A 25,888-nucleotide genomic window follows, 5' to 3' on the forward strand; every position below is an offset into this window, starting at 1 on the left:
GGGAAATTTGCAGTGGATTTAGTAGCTTTCATTTCGATATAATCTGTTCAAATGACCGAAAATCAAAAAAGAAAAACAACAATAACAGCGAAAAAACTAGTCGGAGTTGCCATTTGACAGATTCAATTTGCTGAGCGGGAGTTTTGTAAACTCAACTGGGAATGATTCGTGCGGAAAGCGAATGGTTAAATTGAGTGTGTTTCTTCTTTGTGTTTGTGTTTGGCGACTATTAGGAAAAGTATTACCCTAGGGGAATTTAGTTTTTAAGGTTGGCAAAGTCGAATGAGAGTGGGAGAAAAACACAGCAAAATTAGATGTTTTTGAAATGTTCAAATGGAGCTAAGTTTCTATTGTTATATTGAAATGATTATAGCTCTTAAAGCTCCACCGACAATTTATTAAATTTTAGCCAAGACTCCCCTTCACTTCTGCCGACTTTAACGCTGTAACCGTCGGATAAGCTGTCCTTCCTGAACTCATATCTCAGGCAGCATCGTAGAGCAATTTCCCCGTCTTACTTCTTCCTGCACATTATGTGCTCCTCTAAGTGCCAAAAAAAGATGCAGCAGCTGGAAACTTTAGTATGCCCAAATCCCCTCCGTACTCGGATCCCAGCCCCTTCATCTCCATCATCGTCAGCGACGTCATACAGAGAAACTAAAATTAGAGAGCTCTTAAAGAAAGAACAACTTTTGGCCCAGTAATGGCTTCATAACACGCAACATTACAGGGCAATAGAAGTGCGGGGGCAGCCGTAGCTCCATTCTAATATGCAACTATATATTATGGGACACTATCCGGGGGGTAACCCCCTATCCTCAGCCGGCAACTCTGTTGACTTTGGCGCCACCTGCAGCAGCGGGTCCTGAAGGATCGGGACCTAGAGTTGCGCAACAGCTGCCAACGCGCAGCTAGCTGCCGTTAATAACTGTTATAGTTGTAATTATAATAAAACTTGACTCTACGCAAGGATAACGGAGGGAAGGATGGCGCTGCCACGCCCTCGCGCATCTGCCCCTAACAATCTCCAGGCTATTTGGCTGACTTTGCAAAGGATTTCCAGTCAGCGCCAACCACAGTCCTGTTAAAGGGACTCGGAGCTGAAGTGAATGTATCTTAAGTTCACTCACTTATAATTCTTAAAACGTGAAGTTATATAAATTCTTCACATTTTTATAGAACAACAAAGCTCTCTGAATAAATATATTTGATTGATTTCGAACTTGATTGAGCTATTATTGGATTTTAGCCATATATTTTGATGTAATGTTAAGTAAATATGTAACACTGCTCAAGTGTTGTATAACTGAATTTATATTTAATGTGACTAAAAATTGTGATGTTTCAAATTAGCTGCATATCAAACATATAAAGTACCCCCGAATATAACATCTCAGGTTATTAGAACTGCACGTGCTACGTGCGTTTACTCCACTACAGTGCACTGCCTTCCGGCTTGCAGATGCCGGTTTGCTATCTTAGCCATCCTGGCTCCTTGGCTCGGAAAGTCCTGTGCGATTGCTGTTTGTGGCAATCGCTCGGCGATGCTTGAGCACACGGCAGACGCACTTGTGCTGGATGCCACGAGTACAACTCTCTATCGCGGCGAGTGTAACTGTCTGGGATTTTAATTAAAATTTTTACCAAAATAGCTCGCGTCCATGGAAAATGAGGGGTCGGTGGGGGATTGAGTGCTGAATAGTTGGCTATCCGGGAAATTTATGGCCAGGAGAAAATCTGAAATCTGTACGCTGCAAAAACTATAAGCTGACATGAGCGGAAAGTTTTATCTGCACACATACCATCGCCATGCGAGAGCATAGTATATATCGCTATTTCCCGTTCCGATCGATGCCACTTCGGACTAATGAATATTTTCGAATAAAAAGTCGAGCGGTGGGGCGGTATGTAGGGATGGGTGTGATGCGACTGTGGTGCGGTTTCTTTGTTTCCTTTCATCTTTTGTTTTGGCCTTCATCTCCTGCTACTGCCAATTTCCCTCCCCCCTTAAACCCCCAATGAGCCAACAACGCCTTACCCTGCAGCCATTAATGCCAAATGCCAAACGCGATTGCTAAGGCGTCGAAGCATGAGCTGAAACGGTCTGTGGGTTGACAATTTTTTCGGAGACAGTGTCATGGGATGACTGTTGTGTCTGACAAAAAAATTTTGTTATATTTTAAACAAATAGTAAAGCTAATTAAAGTGCCAAGTCTGAGTCCTGGTTCCGAAACCAAAACTAGAGGTTTTCATATTCCGGTTGTCCGTCGTGCAGTAAAAGTGTAGATTCGTTGAAAAAAAAAGTATGTAACAGATAGACGAACTCGTTTACGACTTTATAGAACTTTATAGTTCTGTTCCGTTTTTAGAAAGTCAACACTGTCAACACCAAATAATTGGTATATGAAAAAAAAAAATGAACTCATGAAACTAAATTAAACAGGGGAGATCGCTATCTTCGAGATCTTCTCCCAGTATATATAAAAATTCTTTTAAAATCTAACAAAATTTCAAATAGTCGACATTAGAATATATTTTTAAACGAATCTAGTACACCCTTTCAATCTACGACTCACGGGTATAAACAGTACTATTAATATGACATTCCATTCAAACTAATATCATATGAATTACTATCTTGGAGAACCTGTTTCAAACGTCAATAAAAAGGTAGAATTATTGGTAATAGGTTTCTCGTGAATTTACCTTTTTGTTTCCCACCGTCCAAAAGAGAGGTATATTGGACCGCTTCGTCGCGCAATTGATGGTCTCGATAGCAACGGTTACTGCGATTTGAATCGCAATAGAACTCAAAGCGCAAACCCAAATTGAAGTTTGCCGCGACTTTTCCCCCCTTTCCCGTCCTATTGCCTAACCCCTTGTGGCTTTGCTGTTTTCTGGGGTTTTTTAATGCTCGTTGGTTCCAGTTGCTTTTCCCCTGACTGTTGCGGCTACTTGTTCTTTGCTTCGGCCATCCCATTTTTCTGGCCTTTGGCTTCTGACCATTTATGGTCGGCCGACGCCCCTTCGCTCCATCGCCCCCTCACCCCGTCGGCCACTGTCCCCTATGTTTCGCGGACACATGCCAGCCTTTGGCGTTGTACCCGTTTTTTATGCCGTTTTTCCAGCCACTTTCTAGCCGCGGCTTCTGGTCAGCCATTTGCCATTTGGCGTTTGCCACCAGCCCCAAAGTTTAATTTAGGAACTCCGCATATACGAGTATCCACAGCTTTTGGCGACTTCTCCAGAGTGAAAAATCACCGAATAACTTCTCTGGTAGAAGAAGTTGCAGGTTACGCATAAAAATATAAGCTTGAAGTATATGGGAAGAATATTTAAAATTTCGCTAACCTAATTTAATATGTGCAATTTTTGATAATTAAGCAGTTCGTGGTGTTTTTCTTTTTTGCTCATAACATCCTAAAGCAAAACTCTATCCCTTTTTTCATTGCCTTTAATTAAAATTCTTCTTTCCAGTGATTCTTTTTCTAAGAATATACATACATAAATCAAAACATCATTATAGCATTAAATATGAAAATTTCGTATACTGCCCAAAGGTTTGGGACCTAATCCCGCCATCAACCTTTAGAGTATCTGAATCATCCTGCCGTCTCGGGCTTTATTGGCGCACCTTCCATCTTGGCAGTTTACCGCTGAAGCTGTTGCATCGCTGCTTTCGGTTGACCGCCGGCAAAGTTTGTGGATTTTTCGGTTTCTTTGGGGCCGCTGTTGCGCCATTAAAACGGTCGTAAAAAAGCCGCCATCCTTAAAACAGAAGGAGCGGCGCGCGAGGAACGCTCATAAAGCTTTCGGTGTGGCGGGGTCGTCTAAACTTTTTCAATTCGCCGCGAACACTCACGTAGGTGCATATATACACTGAACGAAGCTCGTATAAGAACTTTGGCTAGTCAGTCAATGGCTTGACTTTTAGCCTCCTCCTTTTTATGGGCACAGGACGCTGACGCTCAAGCCTCGTAAATTTTTAGTTCTGCTCTTTTTTTTGGTCGGCCATTTAATTTTTCGGCTTTTTGGTAGGAATCTTCAAGAAGCCGAAAAATTCGACTTTTGTTTGGCAAAATGAAATTGTTTCGACAAAAAACTTGTCGAAGCTGGGAAAATTTAATTTGTTTCTATATAAATATTGCGAAAGTGAATTTTAATCGTCCTGCACGGCACACCTCCCTCCACGTACTTTCGTCCTTTGAACATTCCTCGAAATTGAAACAATTTCCTTGGCAGCTGCTTGAGTAGCTCCAGCAATTCCCCGATCTCCCCGGAGAACGAAAGCGGAACGGGTTATTAGTTTTCGATGTTTTTTGTTCGCCAGCCACCGCCGAAATGGAGCGGAAATTGGTTTTTAAAAATCCATTATGGCCCTGAGACGTAGATCGCTCCGGGACATCCTGTTGATGATTTCGGTACCTGAGAGTTGATTGCGTTTGCAGGTCGCTTTAGTTGACTGCTTGCTTATTCCTCGCTTTTCCTTGAACCCGGTCCGTAATTAACCAGCGATTCTGGCCAACTAATTGGACAAGCCCTTTTCGACGTAGAAATCAACATAATTGCCGGAGCACAAAATTCCACTTTTAAGGATCGCGAAATCCCCCGGATTTTTCGTTGAGCAGAATTTCTATCATTGTCGGTTGCTCTTGGCATTTCCTTGGCAATTGCATTTTTCCTCGGCATTCCGCCTCATTGCGTTTCGGCCCTGGCTTCTTCGAATTTTCGCCATCGTAAATAACTTGAGTATAAGTTGATGCTACACAGGGAGAAAATGTGTGCCACAAAATCGACATGACGCCTTTTTATTTTCATTCATCAATGAAAATCAGGATAATGAATCCAAACGCAAGAACGAATGTACTATTTAAATTGTCAATAAGAAACAATCTTTAGCTTGCAGTACATATAAGAACTATCAAAACTATTATAATAATTATTATTTATATAACTAATAATTTATTTACTTTATGTATTTATTTTCTGGTAAGGATTCTTGCTTACAAAAATTCGTTTTCCAAATTTAAATTACAGTTTTGGCCAGTGGTGCTCATTTTAGTTTCCGTGCACCGTTCTTGTTCCTGCGTCTTCCAGTGGCATCCGTTTCCACACATATACACACACACACTCTCGTAAGACGGCAAACTGCAATCGATATCAAGATACACTTACAAAATTAACTATCGTCAACATACGTGCCTGGTAAATGCAATTACTTCGCGATTGACGGTACTGCCATCTGAGGGCGGAATGTGTGGAACAGGATACAGCATACTGCATACAGCTGGATCCTACTGCTGCCGAAAAGGATACGCCGCATATCTGAGGCACAAGGTCGCATATGGAGCGGTTGTCGTTAGTTCAATTTGGGTTGCATAAAAGTGCATGGCAATTGCATTAAGCGACTAATGAATGCAACAAGCAATCAGGCAACAAACTGTTGCGTTCAAAGCACTACTAATGAGTGGTTGAATTCAATTTAGACGAGAACTGCCACGGAAGACGTACTGAATAAGGTGGCGAGACATGTAGCTGAGTGACACAATATTCATTTTGCAGGTTTGCCATTCTCACTTGTAAATGGAAAATTGCCAAGGGCCCCAGAATTCGTGGTATCACAAGCAAAACCCATAAATGTTTAAACAAGCCAACGCCATCAACCAATGGCAATGGAAAGTGTGTGGCTATAAATAAATTGCGCATACGACGCTTGTTTGCCTGAGGTCAACAAAAAAATGGAAAAAAAAACAAATTATGGTGGCGTTTTATTTGCCATTTAGAAAGGGTAGGCGAAATTAACAAATTGTAATTAGGCTTAGCCGAGGATTAAAACCAACTTGTTGAATGACTATTTTAATTGGGGCCAGTTGCCACATTGTCCTATGCCAAATTAAATAATGGCAGGGATTTTATGAATATGCATAGCCGGACATCGTTGAGAATCCAATAAATTAATTTGCAGAAACATTTTAAAATGTAAATTGCCAGCCAGCAAATGCCAGAAATAAAATCATCAAAATGTTCAAACTAACAGTTGTAAAGAAATTGCAATTTGATTTCGAAATGTGTGTCGCGTCGCTCTATCTTGATTCTAATGAAAACCTCCAGCTTTTCCGAAGAAATTTAATTTTATTGCTGCCAGCTCGTTTGCCATCTCGCTCTTCGTGCTATCTATTGGCCAAGACAAATCTCGTTTGCCAAGATTCCACGGTAAATATTTGAAAAGGGCTTCCAAGCCAGCAATCGGGAAATCTCCCCTCCTTTGCGCAAATAGAATTGAGATAAACGTATCCTTTTGTATCGACTCGCGAGGATTTTGGATTTCGTTTTGGCCCCAGCGACTATCCATCTATCCATCTAGCCCGCCATTCAGCCATTCCCCTTCTGAAATCGGTGGGCTTTTGCGAGGAGTTAACTGCGCCTCGTTGGGCCCACAAACAAATTTAATTAAATTGACTATAGCAATTTGCTTTGTGTGTGTTCTCGGAGGCAGAATGTGTTGGGTGCTGGGTATCCGTTAAGTGGAGCGGCTTCTGTGCGCGGATCGGGCTTTTTTACACCACCAAATAGCCTAGCTTGGCCTGCAGAACCCGAATACCCTGTTTTAAAATGGGTACATCAAAGGGGTAAACAAAAATGTTTATCTATAGTCTTCATAGTTGTTTGTAATCTAAAGAATTGAGAGAACGTTTTTATTTTAGCGCTCTATAGGATATTTTGTAGTCGTATCATTCGAATAAATTTTAATACTTTTCTTGCCCGTCTTTGTGAACTTTTATATTTTTTCGCGCTCCATAAACCAGCCAAAGCTCACGGCAAGTGTGTGTATTTTTGTGGGTGTTTCGTGTGGCGTGGGCGTGGCACTTTTCATAATTAATTAGAAGCTGACGGGTCTGGGCAAGTTTTAGCATCTAGCAAGCAGCATCCGCTTAGCCAGCTTGTCTAGTCTGAACCACTCACCTTTTGCTATTAATATATAGAGACAAAATGCGAGTAAATGGGGAGATATAACAGAGATATAAGCGGGAGATTTTAAGGGGGAGGTTTTAAGGGGGCTTATAAGGTGAAATCCATAGAGAAAGTTGCTGCATCAGCTGCTGCTTTCGACTCCTCCTTCCATTTGGGATCTTGCCTTTGAAAACTTAATTTGTTTATGCATAAACATGGTCTTAAGCTGCTCTTGTCTATGTGCTCTTGTTTATGCGTTCAGATACTCAATGCATTATGCCCAGACTCTCGCCCAGTTTATTTACAAACAATTTGCAGGTCTGCCCACACTTGATGCATGAGCATGTGGCAAGGATGAAGACTCGAATTCTGGTACCTCAATTCTGAATGGAAAATAATAACTAAGGCGAGTGCTCTGGGCCTCCATCTGCACAAGGATCACAAAAATCCAGGTGATAAATTAGCAGGTAATTCATCAGGAAAGTTAGAGCTCTGCATGGTAATCATGGCTCTTTGGCAATCCGATGCACTTTAACCGTTGACTTTTTGGCCTTATTCTTATTTTGACTTAAAAAGCTAAGTCAGCCATGAGGTAAGGAAAAATAAGAAACAATTTATAAAACATGTGCTGAGGCTTAGAGGTTTAAAATGCAGACTTAATTGGGAAGTAGATTTAAATATTATCGCAATGAGGTAACAGTAAGAGATACCTGAATGACTTGCAGTAATGCGCGGAAGTTGATTTACATAAATATTATCTTTAAGAATGTTGGTCATTTGTTTCTTTTGAAGACCTTTACCCACTTGCAGTTCTACTGACTCTCCTGAAACTTTCATTGATCATTAAGTGAAACTTTGCCCATAAGTAGCGTAACTTTCACCTCCTGTTTGAGTTCCCGGGTGACGAAAGACCCTTTCCGACCTGCACTCGTCCTCTCCTCTTGAATCTCGCTGTGTTGGCCAGCCGCAAATGGCAATGTTTATTAGCCATAATGATGCTGACAGTGCAGCGAACACGAAGGGACCCAGTTGCCATGGAAAATATGTCCTGGTTGCCGGGACGGCGTGTCCTGTAACTTTGAATAAACTGGAAGTTTTGTGTGCGGCGAAAGAAGCAAACAACAAGAGCAAAAATCGTGTCCTGCTGCCGCCACTTTTCACTACACAATAAAAAATAATTGTCTTAAAAACACATTAAATTTAGTGGTAATTACAGAATGTAAACCTACTTATAAATGGCAATATGTCCAATCCAAGTGCTTCTTGTATAATTTAAAACGAATCATTTTTTTAGTTATAATAGTAACTAATGAACTCAAATAAGACGAAGATATACCTGGCGGCTTACTTTCCGTTTGTGAACTTATACATAAAGACATAATATTTTTGCAATCTGATAACAATGAATTTGTAGTTTAATTTCCTTTTTTTGTGTGTAGGTTCCGTCTGTCACCTTCGGCCCCTTGACAATTTTACTTGGCTATTTATAACTGTCATTGCCTGCTTGGCTGGCTGGTTAGCTGTCTTTGTTGTTGGCGTGGAGCATCTTTATTCCGTTTTGTAGGTGAGTACGGCGCAGGATCCTTGTCCGCTGGAAAGGCTCACCAATCACTCGGCGGCCGGCGCAAATTGCGGTCATTTCTTGTTGTCGCCTCCGACGGCGGGAATTACAAGCCCCAAAGTGGCTAATTTGTCACTCAAGAGGGCAGCCAAAGTGGCAGCCGGACAGCTGGCCATGCAAAGTCCTTAGTACTTGCCTGCAGGCTTCCAGCTCCTTAGTCCTTGGTCCGCCGGGCGGATCCTGGTCTTGGCCCTAATTCGATCATCCGTTCGAGTGCCTGCGAATCAATTGCTCATGCCGTATGAATGGGAATACCCGTATCCTGGCACATCCTCTGAGCAAATGTTTTGCCTAGCAGAATAACAAAGGATATCGGAGTCCGAAGCGATTCGCATGTCCAGTTTATCCCCTCCATCGCCTTTATTGCGATTTTATTGAGCAAAAATGCAACTTTTGAGCATGCAAAATGTTTCGCATGAATTGCCAGTGCCGGGGGCGTACCAAAACAGGGCAAGTCGGACTGCAAAATGTCTGTGCAGGAAAAGCAAAGCTGATCGGGAAATGGTGTTGTGTTTAAGGCTTAATACCCTTTTCTCCTTAAACAATTTGATCCCGATACTGTACTATGAAACAAAAAAGGACACAATTTTAAAGTTACCCTATTGGGTCGATTAGTATTTAAAAAACGATTAAACTTGATTTCCCAAAATTACATATTTTTCGTTCTTTCTCCGCGCATTACATATTACTTATATATATTTTATTGTGACTTGTGTTAATTGTAAAAACGAGTGATTAAATACTAAAGTTCACCATATTAAGCCTTATATTGGCTAAAATAAATTCCATTGGATAATCTCAAGACTCTCAAATAATTTATGACAAAGCCCATCCATTTTAAAAAGTTTCTCATCTCTGTCGGCTGGCACAATGCAAATGCATTGCATCTGATTTTCGTTTGGCAATTGGATTTGCGTACTCGAGGATAAACATTTCAATTGCCGTCCAGAGCAAATGCTTCATTACCTTCCCCTTGCCCACTTGGTCGGCGATTCTATTCCCTGCTCTTTGGTATTGTCTGGTTAGCAGAAGTTTTTCAATCTGGCAAATCTGGAAATGCGAAACGAAACGAACGAAGCGAAGCTATTGCAAATTAATTTGACTGAAATCGTCGTTGGTCGGGGAGGTCAGCAGCGGCGGACCCTTGCCAGTTCACCTGTCGTTTCTGGCCGGCCACACATGTTACTAAATTATGCAAATTAAAATATTGTACACATAATTACAAATGTAAATCGCATTAATATTTCAATGTGAACGAGTGCGAATAGTCCTGGCAAAGTCGATATAAATTTGCGGTCAACATATCACTGGAGCCACTCACCTTCCTGAAAAAACTGTTTACACATGTGGATAAATATCGTGCTCGCACGTTTATATATAATGCGATCGATCCGTCTCGATTTGATTTTTTTTCGTTTATTTTCATTTTTTTCTTTTTTTGGTATTGATTCTGTTTTGCCAACGCGAAATGACCGCAAATGATTTTTATAGTTGAGTTAATTGAGGTTCAGCGCGCGGTTTTCATTTGATTAAGTTTAATAATTGCCACGAGAAAAGCACAAATATTTGCAACCGAACGAATGAAATGTGAGTTTGGTGTTGACTTCAATCAATGTTGAAATACAGACATATTTAAAGTTAAATCAATATTGGATAGCGTGCAGTGCTAAATATGCAGGAGAATGGACCAAAAACCGCAAAGGGTTTAATTTTATAATTGATGTGTTCTATACACTAAAAGTCTATATATTATATTTACTTGGATCAGTATGTATCGGGCTTTTTCCGAAAATCAACTCTGCAAATACTTTTAAGCAACGGTATTCATTGTTTATACAAAAATTGATTAGTTATTGGCACATCAGTTGGGTTTCAGATACTTTTATGTAACCAACTCATGGATACGGTGAATTATTAATAAATTTATTAAGTAACTTTTTAGTTTCTTTTTTCTTCGGATGTGTTGACCTGTTATACTTGTCCTGGCAACTATTTTTCAATTTTATCCGTTTTAAATAATTCGTTGAATTTACCAACAAAATAAGAGAGTAACTTCTACATATGTGTTTTATATTCCTACTAAATATATGCTGTTTTTTATGGAATGGAATGGAGCTTATAAAGGTTAATGTACTAGCAGAGTTCCCCTGACTGACCTATCGTTAGTGCTATTATTGTTTCAACTACATATGTAGATTGATTGCGCTTATTTATTTTTTGCCGAGTGGCCTGCGCTGATATATTAGTTACACTTGCTGCCTTTTGGCCACGTTTGCGTTTGCCGTTGGTCGGCCATTTGTTGTTTTTCCTGCTCGCTTTGTTATTTATATGCGTGTGCGATGAATGTGGAAACATCCCAAAAAGAAAAGCGAGAAAGAACGCGACCGGCGGCCACATGCTGCGGTCAGCCACACACATCAACGGGCCGGGAAAATGGTAAAAAAGACGAAGGACCGACCAGCGAAAGTTATTTACTGCAAATCGGTTGAGTGAAGCGCGGATCGCAGCTGCTGCCGAAGCTAGCTTTAAAAGCGCTTCATGCTCGCTGGGTTCAATTAAAATTTGGGAAAATTATTTAAAAACTAACAAAACGGGAAAACTTTTGCTTTCGCCCCACCCCCACTTGAAATTAATTGAGGCCATGCCCCCGCATCGAAAGGCAAACTTACTCGCACTGATTTATTTTTATAGTTTGCCATTTAACATCAATTTGGGTATCGAGTGCCTGAGCCAGAAATTGGCCAACTTTATTTTTGGTTCTGTTTGGGCCAAAGCCAAATAGAAACAAAGGCTATCGGCAAAAGGATTTGAGTTGTGGAAATTTACAGCGGAGTTCAGGTAATTAGAAAGTTGACTGCAACTTCAGTCGGGAAAATGGTTGTCAAAAGTTCATTCCACCATAGGGAACAGAAAAGTGCTATTTAAAATGTTTAAATCAATTTCGCCAATGCGAAATTTAAAAGCTTGGGGGGAACGTTCTAGGAATATTGTTTAATTGAATGTATGGCTTGACCACTGATTAGGGAAAAGATGAAAGTGTCATAGTATTTAAAACTGTGTAAGACCATATAGATATTTCAATTCATCCCAAAATGGTAGACCTCCGCGAAAAATTCAATGTACACTTGAGTCTGAAGTACATCTGGCCTGCATTTGTATTAGCCTTTGTCGTTGTTTGGCACCCATACCTTACGTAAACTTATCTGGTCCCAGCTCGTCCTTCTCAAGGACGCATCTTATCTCGGTTTTGGACGGCTGTCGCCACTCGAGAATCAACAAAAATATTTTTCAGATGTCGGCAGCAGACAGAGGGCACTTTTCGACGACCACTTCTGTTGGCCAAAAGTGATTGGGCCAACTCAGCTGCAGATGCCTTAGCCTCTGACTGCAGATGCACTTTCCTCTCCGAATGCCCAATATCTTCAAGGGTTCTCCGAACGAAGGCATTTGGGGACATTTGTCTAACGATGACAGGCCGGAAAAACATATGGACTGGTCCCAGACTTTATCAGCGGAAGGCATTCTGTAGAGCTGGCCCAAGTTATGAGCCGGGGCCAAGTAATTAAACGTAATTTAATTTGGCCCACAGCTGAGCACAGACACAGAACAAACTAATGAATTCCGCGCGAAAAGTCAAGGGAGCCGAGAATTTATGATCACGAAAAGGAGGCAAAGTCGAGTCCTTGACAAATGTTCGACGTTAGAGGACGGCGAATGCGGAGGCGGAGGCAACTTAGTGCTCCGAAAATTTGGCAATAAAACACTTGGCAATTACACTGGCCAGGACTTATATTTCTTGCTACGTTCTCGTCAGCGGAGCATTTTAATTTGGCCCAGCTTAATTTAATGAAGACATTTCATTTGAAGGTCCTGATTTAGGCTCTTAACCCTGCGTTGTCATGAAAAGACCCTGAAACATTTTACGCAGTTTTCCCGCAAATTGCTGAAGGACTCTTAATGCAACAATTGTTGCAGCAATCGGGGAAAAGGGACCCCTGGCCATTGATGGCTGTTTCCCGCCCCTTCCTGTGCTCTCTGCATATGCACATATAAATGGCTCGTTCAGGGCCCAGAAACATGCGGGATGTTCGCGTCATTTATGCAAATGAGGCCAAGGATGCGATGTCCCATTTAAGCTCGGCCATTGTGCATGGTTCCCGCCCTTCACCCCTCCCTTATCCTGCAGCTGGCTGAACTGATCGATAATTGTCAGCAGCCATACAGAATGGCATCGAAATGGCACCGAAATGGCCAAAAGCGACATCTCGCGAACGTGCCTCACATGCCGCCAAATTCGATGATGGGATGGGAAGCGGCTGCAGTTTGGAAACACATTTCCATACAACTTTCCAATTGAACGGCCACGTTGTCTCGACTTTGAGCCGGGAAAGTGAGAAAATGTCTGTAAGCCAGGCGAAAACTTTAAAATCAGTTTGCAGATTGCCCAGACAGTTGTGAAACATAAAACCGAAGCCCTGCAGGGATTGGTAAGTCTTTGTTTTATGCAGCTTTTAGTAAGCTATAGCTAATTTCGGACATTCCTCAATTTTTAGAACATTAAAGGCATCATGATATGAATATTAGATCATGATATAGATCATGAATATTATAAAAAAAGTCGTACATTGTATACAAATTTAGGACTTTGTTGCTTAATTCGATAAGGTAGCTATTCCGATTTTAAGACTTATATCATCCATCCGATTCTTAACTAACTAACCCCTCAAATCATTTCGTTATTCATTTGTTAACACAAAGAAAACTCTGTTTTTCAGCTTCCTCCCATTGAACAATTTATTGGCCATTAAGTTTATAAAGAATATTTCACTGGCCCGAAAATAATTGGTCTCTAATGAAAATGGCCAAGTGATTAATGAGCCGAAAGTGATGTGGCATATTGAACAACAATTACAACAAGCTCCCCACTGTGTGACATATTTTCGGCAATGTGTTGCATTCTCGGCATTTCCCATCAGATTTTCATTAGGCCCGCCGGATGGCCGTCATTCCAGGCCAATATTTCGACACTTGGCGACCCCTCAAACATTGTTAATTAATTAAAATTCAATTAGGCCGGGCTCCTCGCAAACTGTCTTGTCTGCCCGTCTCTGAGCTGTTAATTGGCAATTGGCAGCACAAGGCGGGAAAGTAATGCCGCCACGCATTTATTAATATTCATTATACGCACTGTTGTGCGAGTCCGTGGCACTTGCTCAACCCAATTCCGTTTTTCGAGCGGTTCCCATACTTTACCAATTCCATTTTCTCTCTGGGTTGAAAAAAGTGTTTAACCTTTTGTTTTCGAGCCACTCTTCGCTCCTTCGCTCCTTTGGTTCTTTATCTTTGCCTGCATTGCCTTTGACACTGCAGCACTCGGTGTCCTGCGTCCTCGGATTCTTGGTTCTGTGTGTGACTCTAAGTGTGCATAAAATATGGCGCTAAAATGCAGTGCCACCTCCCAGTTTCCCGTTCTGCAGACCCACACGACGCCGGGCACATTTGTTAGCCTGGTTTTTATGGCCACGTGCGATGTTTAAAATTTACTCGGCTGACAGCATTTTTGCCCCAACTGTAGAGTTGCTTAACTCTAAGGCCCACTCCATATCTATATCCTATGCCGGACTGACAGCTGCATTGATTTTATTTTTTACGATATTGGATATTGGATTCCATCGAACAGCATATTTGTGACTGGAATTTTGTTGATTTCCCCTATTTACTTAAATGCTTGCCATCCAAGATCTCCCTAAACTCAAACTCAAATACAATTTCAATATTAAATTTTCGTTTATTTGCTACCCAAAATTGGATTCCATCTCTTCCTGACGGCACGCAGCAAATGAATTTTTCAAAATCTCCCGAAACAACCGCAGCGTGTTTCTATGTGTTGGTCTGCATGTGTGTGGGTGGGATCTATTCAAAGTGTCAGAAAAGACTCGTTGCCCCAGAGATTTACTACAAATTACGGAGTCTATCCTGACCGCACATCGCCGAGTTGAGAGACCGGCAGAGTGACCTTATCGGCGGACATGCATCTTGGATGCGGATGTGCGCGGCACCAGAGTGGCAGGAAAAAGAACAGGACCAGGTCCATAACCAGCACCAGCACCTGCACCAAAACCAAGACCCAGCCCCAATCCTCTCGAAAGGTAACCACTAACCACCACTGGCGCTGTAATTGAACCGGAAAATTACATATTTCAAGCTATTTTTACGCGGCGCTTATGGCGGACGTGAGAGCAGCAAGTGGAGTTGTTTGTGGTCAGCAATGAAATAATTTATTGTTGCCTTCTTGGGCAGCCACCTGGCTGCCACCTGACCAAGATAGGGCCGCCAGATATGAGCCGGGCGAATGCCTCACATAATTACACCTTAACCCGCCGCATCGGATTGGCGCGATTAAGCACAATGTGCCAGGAGTCCTGGGATCCTGGACTCGCCCATCGACCTGGTTGAAAGAAATGTGGCACTGCTGGGATTTATCGCGGCATCAACGCAAACTGCTGCGGACAGTCCACTTACACACAGTTTAGTTAATCGTTCCGGCATTGAAAATGGAGCAGGTAGATAGTGCAAAGATTGCAAGGGATAGCTGCTGATGAAGTATATCTAGATACTAAACCAAGCGATGTGCTTCTCTGCTTTGGATGTAATGTCACTATATTGTATATAATAAAATAATCTTATAAAAAGGTAACTTAATTAACACAAAATATAAATAGAATTTGACAATTCATTTATTTCAGAATATTTGTAATAGCGAAAGTCATTTCATTTTACATTTATCTACTGGCCAACTCAGCCGGAAAATTACCCAAGCGGGCTATTTAAATGCAACCTCCGACACTTCGTCATCGTCTAGCCAATTGACTGGAGGATCCATTGTATTGTTCTTGTGGCGAAAACACTTGCCAAAAAACGAGCGTCTGCTGTGGCAAATTCGGTGCAATTCATAAAAATTAATTAAGAGCCCTGGGGCCAGCTGCCAAGTACTTGACCAACCGCCCGGAGGGAACTTCTGCCTGCTCCTCGGCCCTTTCGAGTGGCACAAGTTATTGCCAGTGTTATTGTCTTGTTGTTATTTCAGACTATTGACCAGTTCGCACTTCAAGTTTGTTTGCGTTTGCCGGTCAGCTTCCTTCCTCCTCCTTCTGCTTTCTCTCGGGTTCTCAAGCTCTCCTGCTACTGCTGCACTTTGAAAAGATCCGAGTGTTTGTCTCCTTCAATTCCGGAGGACAGTCAAGAGCATTACGGTCAAGACGTTATATCATCATACCCTTACTGAGACTATAGATGCTCAGCTGCTGACCCTAGTAGGCCGGATATTATTACAGTTTTTAATAATGTTATCAAAGCTCTACACATATTAAGTTGAATATATGATATATTGGTATCAAGGGACATTGGTCACTATAATATTTTAATAGTTCTAGCTTAATAATTTAATACTTAAGTTTATTTAGATTTCCCATCATTATTGTTATTTTGAAAATAAGGGCATCTTCTCTGTGCCTCTCTAAAAGCTCTACTAATTTCCCTTCCCATTTTCGCTGCACAGACTTCCCGCTTTCCTCGCCGGTTTGTTTAAGTAGTTATTTCATTTTTCACTTGCACTTGCCTGCTCGGTTGTGTTTTCCCAAACCAAGCCAAGCCAGAACAGGACTGAGCCGGACTGAACAAACCAAAGGACCCGACCCATTCCGACCCGGTCGGAGATAAACCAGCTGATGTCTGACCACCGCAGTAAACTTGCGAACTATAAATTTTCGACGAGCTGCTGCGGTTGGCAGGGGCCAACTTTAAGGCATAAATCGATGTCAACGCCGTTTAAAATCGCATTTCGAGTGGCTCCGCAAGTGCGCAACTCTAATTATGAGTGTCACTCATTTGCATGCCGCAGGATTAGACGATTCCATGTTTGATTAGGCAACAGTTTCACGACTCTTCCCGGCTAATGCGTTTTCAATCATCCCAGTCGAGTAAGTCGATCCAAGTGCATTGAGAGGACGCCGAGAGATGCGGAATATTCCTACTAATGAAGGAGGGCGAAGAGGTTTTCTTGCGGAACGGGAATTCACTTCACAAGTTTTCCTAATGGTTCTAAGCGTAATGAAGCCGGAAATTAGTACACATTTCGCACTGTGGGCGGGCTGACACATAAAGTTAATTGACATTGCATCCTGCGTAACTAAGCACTACAAATTATTGGTTTGGAAATACTACGACATTTCAAAAGAAAACTTAAATGAATGTTAAAGTTTTCTATTCAATTATTCATGGAAAAATATTATACAACCAAAAACTATGTTCCTTATATTTTGTTTTTTGTGCGATAACAAAAGTTATATCCCACCACTAAAGTTTTTTATCACAAATGTCGGCAAACTATTTGAAGTTTATGCGTGCTAAAAGTAGAAAAAGAAGTAAAAAATATAAAGATGTTATTTTTAATTGCTTTTTATGCGGAGAATAAATAATCTGTGAAAATTGCTTATCCTTTCACCGTTTATCTCTCCTTGACGCCTGAACTCTTTTGCGGCTTTTTCACTTCCTAACAGCATTTTCTCCATTCCAACTGAAAGCTTCTTTCTGCGGCCTGTGCTATTTAATTCGTTTTAAGTTTGAAAACTAAAAGTTGAAGTATTGCCGCTTTGAATTTCGCAAAAATGGATAATTATTTTAGCAAAATGCGCGAAACGCTTTAGCAAAAACTTGTAGATCCTCATCTCCCTTTCCAAACGGCTCACCTACCGCGAGGTGTTCACCCGTCATTAGGATTCCAGGATCTGCGCCTAGGACCCGGGCTCAACAGTTTAGCAGCTAAACAACAACGGCGGCAGAAAGTCACAGTACAACTTCGTCTTTTGGCTGATGCGGAGAACTTTCCAAGCACCCCTCGCCCTGTCCACATTTTAATTAGTCGCATTTGTTGCAAGCCAACCGATTTAATGCACTCGAAATCATTTCGCAAAACTTTCCATCGCCAGCAGTTCGAGGGCGAGACATTTAAACCTCCTCCTCGAAATGAAATAATTGCTAAACGTTCTTTGAATGCAAAGTGAGATAGTTAACGGAGTGGATATGTAAGCGGGCGAGTGTGTCAGTGGTAGAGGAAGTCGGAAGTGGGTGTTCTGCGATTTGAAATCTGCAAAAAATGCAACATTTTAATATCAGGTCTTGAGATCAAATAACTGCAGTATTATTTGATTAAAGATAACTTAAGCAACAATGATGTAAAAGAGGACTTCAATATAATAAAGTCTCTTATTGAATATGCATTCAGTATCATTTCTTTTGACCAAATTTCACGATGAATTCGGATTCAGGAACCAGTATCCCCACATAAAACCACGTGTAAAAGTCTCTCCCAGAAATCAGCGACAGCGGAAGATAGTCGTACCACCGAACCCAATTCGAAATCCCATACCCCAACTTTCCGGGAGTTGGCGCTACGTGCATCGCATGGCAAATGGCGAATGGCGGAAAGTCCCGGCATTGGGAAGAACTTTTAACGCAATTTATAAACGCTACACAATTTATAGAATTTTTGAATTAAGCGAAAATGTATTTCGGTGTGTGTCGTCTGTTGGCGGCGCCAGCATAAAAGTTGAGTCGGCCGCAAAAGTTGCCCAGACTCCAGCAATTGCAGAAAACAAACAGCCAGACGCTTGTGGCACTTACCACAGCCAAGTAGACAAAAAACTTTCCTGGACTCGATGCGATGGTCCAGCTGGCCTAAGCTCTTAAATTGTGGGCCCGAAATGCAATTACGAAATATTAACGCATGCATTTACATAATTATTAAATTGGGTTATCAAACATAAACCGATTTGTATTTATGTTTGTTTCACTTTGGCTTGCGCACTTGCAGCTTAATTGGTTTTTCACGAAACAAAATGAAAATCGCAGCCCACAAACAGAAATATCAATTACTATTAAATCATAAATATAATTTCAAATTATTTTCACCGAAATCAAATCAGATTCATTGATAACGAGTAAGAGGAAAAAATCGGCGGATTTAATTTGTAAATTTCATATTCTATAGGGAATTGGCTAAATGTTATTGTGCACTGAGAAGAGCGTAAATTGAAAATACATTTCATAGAATATTTAATTAGCAATTGAAAGTACTTGTATAAAAATTGAAATAAAAATGTCTTTAAACTAGATGTGAAATAATGTGTATATAATTTTTTTTACAGCGGATTCAAACTTAAATTTTAATTTTGATCAATTAATTTGAGCAACTCTTCTTTGGCCTATAACCATTCCCAAGAACTTTCAAGTGTTGATTACTTTGTGTTTAGTTAACGCCACTTTTGTTTTGTTTTAATTAGCTTAAATAACAACAATTCCATCACAGAATGTCCTTTTACTTCCTTAGCCTACACTCTCCACCCGTTTCCTGACTAAGATTACGCGCCTTCCATGGCGAGAAACATTCTTAGATGTCAATTTAATTTCGCCTTAGTCAAATAAATCGAAATGGGCGTGAAAAATGCAGCTCGCCAAACAAAATCGGAGCTTGCCCTCCTGGCATAAACTTCAAATAAATTGGCGCACGCAACTCCAGCGCCACACAATGGAAATGAAGACATTACGTATACGCCACTTTGTACCTGCCATGGAGGAACGTGCTTTCTACGAGAACGAAAGGGGAAATGTATTAGAAACGGAAACAGCTCAAGGGAAACACTTGATGGGGCAAAATACGATTACGATTACCCCCGAAAGAAGGTCGGCGGTGGTGCCAGGTTCAGTGGGGGGAAACAATTTGTTGAGTGCGAGCAACAAGTAAGCAGCAAGGACGAACGTCCCTGTGCCTTTTCAACCCATCATGCCCGGCCAGAGACCAACTATCGAAACTAGGCAACTGTAACTACGGAGCGGCGAGAGGCAAAGGACGATGGGCGGCACATTCCTTGCAGACGGCGCGCCGCATAAAAATTTATGATTATGTTAAAATGTAAAAGTGGCAGCCGGACCAGCAACGGAGGTGCGGAGATCCAGGCACACTGCAGCAGGTGAACAAAATCGTGTTAATGTCCTTACCAGGGATGAGCGAAAGGCAGAGACAGTAAGAAGCTGAAAACTGGTTACAAAAATATATTCCAAAAATTCTAAGTATTGGAGAACTGTACAATTTAATGATTAATACACATACATTTATTTTAAGGATGCTAAAACATTTAATCGTTGCCTGAAGCACATTTAACTAAAGTGACTGTGAAAGGTTTTGATTTAATACTTGTACCTTCTATTATATTTTTAGAATATATTTTTACTTCAGTTAAAATAAGTAACAAACTCCTCTAATAATATCTTTGAGTTGCCTGGAAATATGGAGGACACGAGCTCTTCTCTAGCAAACACGCTGTTATCTTGGGCAACTAGGTCGCCTTGAGGAATATAAAATATGATTTTTGTGCTTAACAAAAATGCGACAAAACTGATGACGGCAACATCGCGGGTATTATGGCAAATAATGACACTACAACGGCAGCAGTAACACCAACAAATGATAGCAGCTTTCTGCATTATAGCAAATTTTTAGCATTTTCTTCGCTGTTTGTGTTAGATGCCATTTACGGGGCCTGTCATCCTGTCATCATTCAGAGGAGTCGCTGTTGTGTTTAACATTCAAGCTTGCAGTATTTGCGTCGACTTTGTCTTTCAAGTAGTTTTTTACACACATTTGCTCAGAAATGGTGTTGACAAGTTTTTGGTAGTATGAAATTTGTCTTACTTATAAATTTCGTAGTTCGTCTTGAATTTTATCAAAATTTCCCCACATCTGGCACTTAAATCATTTTGGCCAAATCCACTTTAAATACACTCAAATGTTTCGGTAATCCCAGTCGGAAAACCGTCTGAACAATGCTTATCGGCTTGGGCACTTCCACAATTTTCAATATCCAAATCCAGCGTCTTTGCGCTATAAGCAACCTTAATATTTCTCAGATTTGTGACTGTTGGAAAATTACTTCCTGCCAAGAGCAGCAAGCTTCCGAATCCGAATCCGAATCCACATCCGCAGCCTGCAAACTGCAGCCACGATAAAGGAGCAGGAGCAGGCAGCATCAAATCGATTATGTTGCTATTACTTCCGCCAGTTGTCGCTACCAGCTGCATTCGCCATTGCCTTTCACGAGTTGCCTTTGATACAAATGCGTTGCATACTTCCCAGATAAAATGTGGGAAAAATGACGGAAGACCTTTAAATTTTATTACGATTTATTTTTCATATGGGAACACTCGATTCCGACTCTCCGGCTTATCCGAAAATAATTTCACTTAACTATGTATAATATATTTAAGATGGATGTTTATCCAACAACAATTTGCGTGCCTGTCCGTTTGGGCGGACAGATAAATACATTGGCAGATATTATGACAGATATTTAATGGTCCAGCTGACTGCTTCGTTTCATTTCGGTGATATGTAATGCAATGCTGCAACAAAACAACAATTTTGGGATATTAGCTGCTTTAACAAGCTCTGATTTAAGCTGTTCAATTAAATGCCATTACAAAGGCAATAAACGAGAAATGCTCAGTTGTGTTACTTATGCTTCCCGACAAGCTACAGGAATTCGATCCGAAGCAGCTCACACGTGTTGCCGGATTCGCCATATACTCATACTCGTATGTACGAGTACATTCCTCCCCCTCACAGGACAGAGCACATTCAGTAATTGCACTTAAGGGCGACTCCATACCTTTGTCGATTTCACAATGGGAATATTCTCCCAACCCAAATGCAAAAGGCTATTAAAACTCCCCCGGGCAGAAGCTTTTCAATGGGACGGTGCTAGGCCTCCCCTTTGATTGCCTGGCAGGTGGCTCTGTCCCCCGCATCACCGTCGTCATCTGTCGCGCTTCTGGTGGCCATGTCGTATGGAGAGCAGAGAAGGGGCTGCAGGGCTCCAGTTCCACACCCCATTTTCCACCCACTACCGCACCAGTTCCGATGCCAACCAGGTCAGGCAGGCAAGCCCGCTGGGCATTCAATTGCGTATTCAATTGGCAGTGGACACCCGAACTGCAGCAGTTCATGTTGTCCAAATGGCTAATTAGCTGGGAAATGCGCTAAGCACTTGCACATAATTGCCCTATAATCCTGTCGATGCTGTTGTTGCACGGATCATGTTCAACGAGCTCTACAAGATTGAGGACAGTTTAGTCTTTGATTGATATCAAATTATGCTGTACGTCCTCGGCTTCAGAAAAATGCTGCACTGAAAAATAATTTTAGTGTGTACTGTAAATAAATTACTGGTTGAAACCTATTTTCAAGCATTATTGATTGTCCAATAACTTAAATAAATGCTATCTAAAATAATTTAAGCCCCAAGTAAGCCCAACAACACCCACTTATTGGTTTAAACTTTGAGCAGTGTGTGTGACCGGAGCGGATTGATCTTTGCCATTTCTCCAAGTGGCGAGCCAGGCGTCTGCTAAATGAGGCGCGTTAATTAGAAAGCATTTCCGGGAATTGGCTGGAAACGAAATGATGGAGGCTATGGCCGAGTCTCGTGCGTGCCATCTTACACTCAATTGATTTAATGGTCCAGGAGAATGAAGCCCTGCCGCATTACTTCACAAGGAGGATGGAGTCCTGCTCACATGGTGTCTCCGCTCGTTAAGCCGTGCGATTGTCCTCGTTTTATGCGTGTCACATAATAAATCTCATTTGATTTGTTTGCCTCCCATTACTCCTTAGAGCGCACTGTGGATGCTGCTTAGGATATGTCGGCCATTGTCCTTTGCGCCTGTCATTAAACACGGGTCATTGTTTTTGTGGCCTCAGCATCTGGACCGGATTTCTCCGCCTCTGCTGCCCTAATTCGATTGGCCCCCGTTTAAATGCCTCCGGTTGTTCATGGCTGGCTATTTAATTAATAATCAAATTACGCATACGCCACGTGACGTGCTCTCAATTTTAATGCAATTCTTCACGGATACCCGAGCTTGTCCTGTTTAATTAAAGTCGTCTAGGAATCCAATTAGGCCCGATTTAAGCTGGATCGAAAAGATAATACCCGAAAGCCACCCGGTATGTTCACGTCCACCCTTTATTGACCAACGAATGACAATTATTTTCAGTTATTGGAATAAATAACTACCGAACATCTGACCAATTTAAGCTGCATTGAGTAAATTAATTTTTCAAGAGCGTCTTTGTGCAAAGAAAGATTTAAAGATAGTTTGATTTGCAGTTGCTTGAAATGTTCTTAAAAATATGTTCACTATTTTCATTTCCTGTACAATTTCGAGGTAGATCGATCATTGGAAACTTACAACCTTAATTCGATATTAGAGAAAAAGATTTAACCACCACCACTTCAGACCCTACTTATCATCTAATGGGCCCAGCAGATATTTCAAGTCGGGCCAACAAACTGCTCGCCTATTTGGGGGACTAGGCTATGACCACGCCCACACATTGTCTGGAGAAAACAATAACCATAAATGTTAACAAGAAGTCACCGGCCCGCAAAACACAGAACTTAATGATGCCCAACAAGGAAAAGCCACTCGAGCCGAAAGTTGTGGGCCAGGACATTTAGCATGTGCTGGTGACAGGTGCTAAGGTGTCTGCAGAATTCGAATGTCATTACTATCTGCCCATGGAATTAATTAGAAACCTGCGGTTGGACCCGGGTTTCCTTTTACTTTACCAGGTCCTTCAGAGCATTCGACAGCAAATTTAATTTGCGGTCACCGCAGCAAGGCGCAAGGACGGCGACAGGCAGGCATTTAAATTTGCTGGCGGAAATCTCGGAAAATTCCTTGATTAAATCTCTACCTTTTTGGGGGACTTGGGTGCAGTGATTGATTAACGTGTGTGTCGAACGAAAAGTGTTGGCACAAAGCGAGTGCAGACATGTATCCCCATAGCCGTATCCTTGGCAGCAACAAAAGTCAAACTACGTCTCATTGCCAGCCTTTATGGCAAATGACTGATTGTCCTTGGCCACGTCTATACGCCAGGTTCCCCAGTTTTTTCCATAACTGAGCAGCAGGGCGACACGTTTGCCCATGAAAAATCGTTCCAGCGAATCGTATTATAAAACATGTGCTTAAGTAATAGCATCCGAAGTGAAGTGTTTGACTGCGCCCTGCGTCGTGTAACAGATTGGCAATCCACTCCAACCAACGGGGTGAAGATTAATTTGTTTGCACTTTGATGGGCGATGTCCTGGCGCCGAGTTGATGGAATCAAAATTGGTCCGAAGGAGGAGACTGTATTTCAGGAGGCCAAGAAAAGGGAGTGAAGTATAATTGATTTTTCTAGAGGAAAAGGTGTTCAAGTCAAAGCTCACCTTTGTTTATTTTGTTAAGTTAAGTTAAATCTGTATTTTGCGATTTCCTGCGAAATATATCCGAAAATCTCAAGGATCGGCTTAACTGTCATATTCTGATCGCCGTATGGTTATCAGTTCCTTCGCCAAGTGCATGGATGTGTAACACCACTCAATCAACCCCTTCAGCCGCACAGTGACTATCAAAAGTATGCGCATAACTCACACGCCGCCATTTGCATGCCTCGAGTGTTCACAAATGGGATTCGGACTTGGATTTTTCCGCATTGCATAAATTCCCTTTGCGCCAGCTTGACGAGGGGAAACTTTTTGCAACATTTTATCAGATTATAAAACACACAAAATACAACTTCCCGTGCTGGGGATACGTGTATAAGGAGAAAGAAAAATAGAACTCAAGCGTGTTCTTACCTTACTCACATATTTTGCAAAGTAAGCGGAAACATAAAAATTGTATTTGTGAGCCAAAACCGCGGTATTCGAGAGCTTGTAAGCTTAGGAACAACTATTAAGAGTCCAAGGAAGCAACACAAAATGCCGATCAAAATAGCTCGTATTCAAAGAGAAAACTTAAAAGAAATAACATAAATAAGAAATTGCTCGTAATTGGAAAAATCATCCTATTCATCCTATCATCCTATTTTTAAAATTAACAATAACTAAGCAATTTAGACATTTATTGATATTGCCCAAACAATTAATTATTGATTTAAAACTGTAATTCTTATATTATTATTAACGCATCCACTTAAAAGGGTTTAAATAGATTATTTACAGATAAGATTCCTATAAAAATAGATCGAATTTAAAGAGAAAACTTTGAAAACTTAATATAATATAAATAAGAAATTGGTCGTAATTGGGAATATTATCCTATTTTCTAAAACTTAAACATTAATTAAGCAATGTAGTGATCTATCGATATTGAACAAAGAAATACTCACTGATTGGATAGTGTGATTGTTATATTATTATTAACGCATCCACTTAAAGGGTTTTATATAGCTTATTTACAGATACAAACGGCAAGTTCACAACGTTAAATTATAGATTTTCTTGCAGTTCAACGTGTTTTTTGTGTGCGAGTGAAGCACGCATACAGGTGGTAAAATGAACAAGGTGCACGCGAATATCGCATCAGCAATTTGTAAAGGACCAGAAAAGGAAGCAAAAAATAAAAGCATGCTATTGAGGCCACAGAAATGCTGATGTTTTTCGATAGTCCGATCGGTGGCCCCTATTGGCTGCATATCCTTATCAATCTCTATTAAACGACGCTTTGGAAAAAAACACTCGACTACGTTCTCGGGCACTTGCGGTGTTGAAGATGCAAACTCTTGTCTGCGGCATCGGGCCGGGCCAAAAGCCATGACAAATGGCCAACAGGATGCATATTTATGATTGCACACACACACACTACTCCCCAAAAATTTTGACCACACTCAAGGGCAGGCTAAAAGGCTGCCCTTGTTGTTGCAGCCACTTTGGCAGTACTCGGGTAAAATGCCAGCACAAACTTTATACGCACGTAGTCAATTACTCACACCAAGTTGGCTGGGAGAGCAGCACCACCCAACCAACCTAGCCGCCCACTCACACGTGCTCGCATAGAATACACAAATATGTGTGTACCGACGTGTATTGTCATTTTCCATTTTGGCTGCTTGAAAAAGTAAACAGAGCGGAGAACATAAATTAACCCGTCCAAACTGATGTGGCCTTGTCATTCTATTAGACTTTCCAATCCAAGGGATTGTATATTTCCAGAATTATCACAGCACTGTCACCTGATTTTTATCGATTCTACTCGTTTGGGGTAAAATATTACAAGCACAAAAAAATACGTGTATGTCATATTGTTTAGCAATAATATTTAAGAGAAACAGTTTACTAATCGATTTTGTACAACTCCTTGAGTGCCCAGTGCAACTTGTTACAAACTTTAAAAGCAATTCAAATGCACTTTTAACGAGCGACTGCTCTCTTC

General features: G+C 41.2%; 2 long non-coding RNA genes across 2 annotated transcripts; both read right to left on the reverse strand.

Moving 5' to 3' along the window:
- Nucleotides 1-1,282: 1,282 nt before the first annotated feature.
- Nucleotides 1,283-2,200, reverse strand: LOC120320610. The gene is made up of 2 exons (XR_005560143.2): nt 1,803-2,200; nt 1,283-1,751 (listed from the first exon to the last, which is right to left on the reverse strand). It is a non-coding gene; the product is annotated as an uncharacterized LOC120320610 (long non-coding RNA).
- A 12,140-nt stretch (nt 2,201-14,340) lies between these two features.
- On the reverse strand, nt 14,341-15,296 carry LOC120320748. Its single transcript, XR_005560288.1, has 2 exons — nt 15,095-15,296; nt 14,341-15,020 (listed from the first exon to the last, which is right to left on the reverse strand). It is a non-coding gene; the product is annotated as an uncharacterized LOC120320748 (long non-coding RNA).
- Nucleotides 15,297-25,888: the final 10,592 nt, after the last annotated feature.

The sequence above is a fragment of the Drosophila yakuba genome, chromosome 2L (genome assembly GCF_016746365.2).
Source record: "Drosophila yakuba strain Tai18E2 chromosome 2L, Prin_Dyak_Tai18E2_2.1, whole genome shotgun sequence".
NCBI lineage: Eukaryota > Metazoa > Arthropoda > Insecta > Diptera > Drosophilidae > Drosophila > Drosophila yakuba.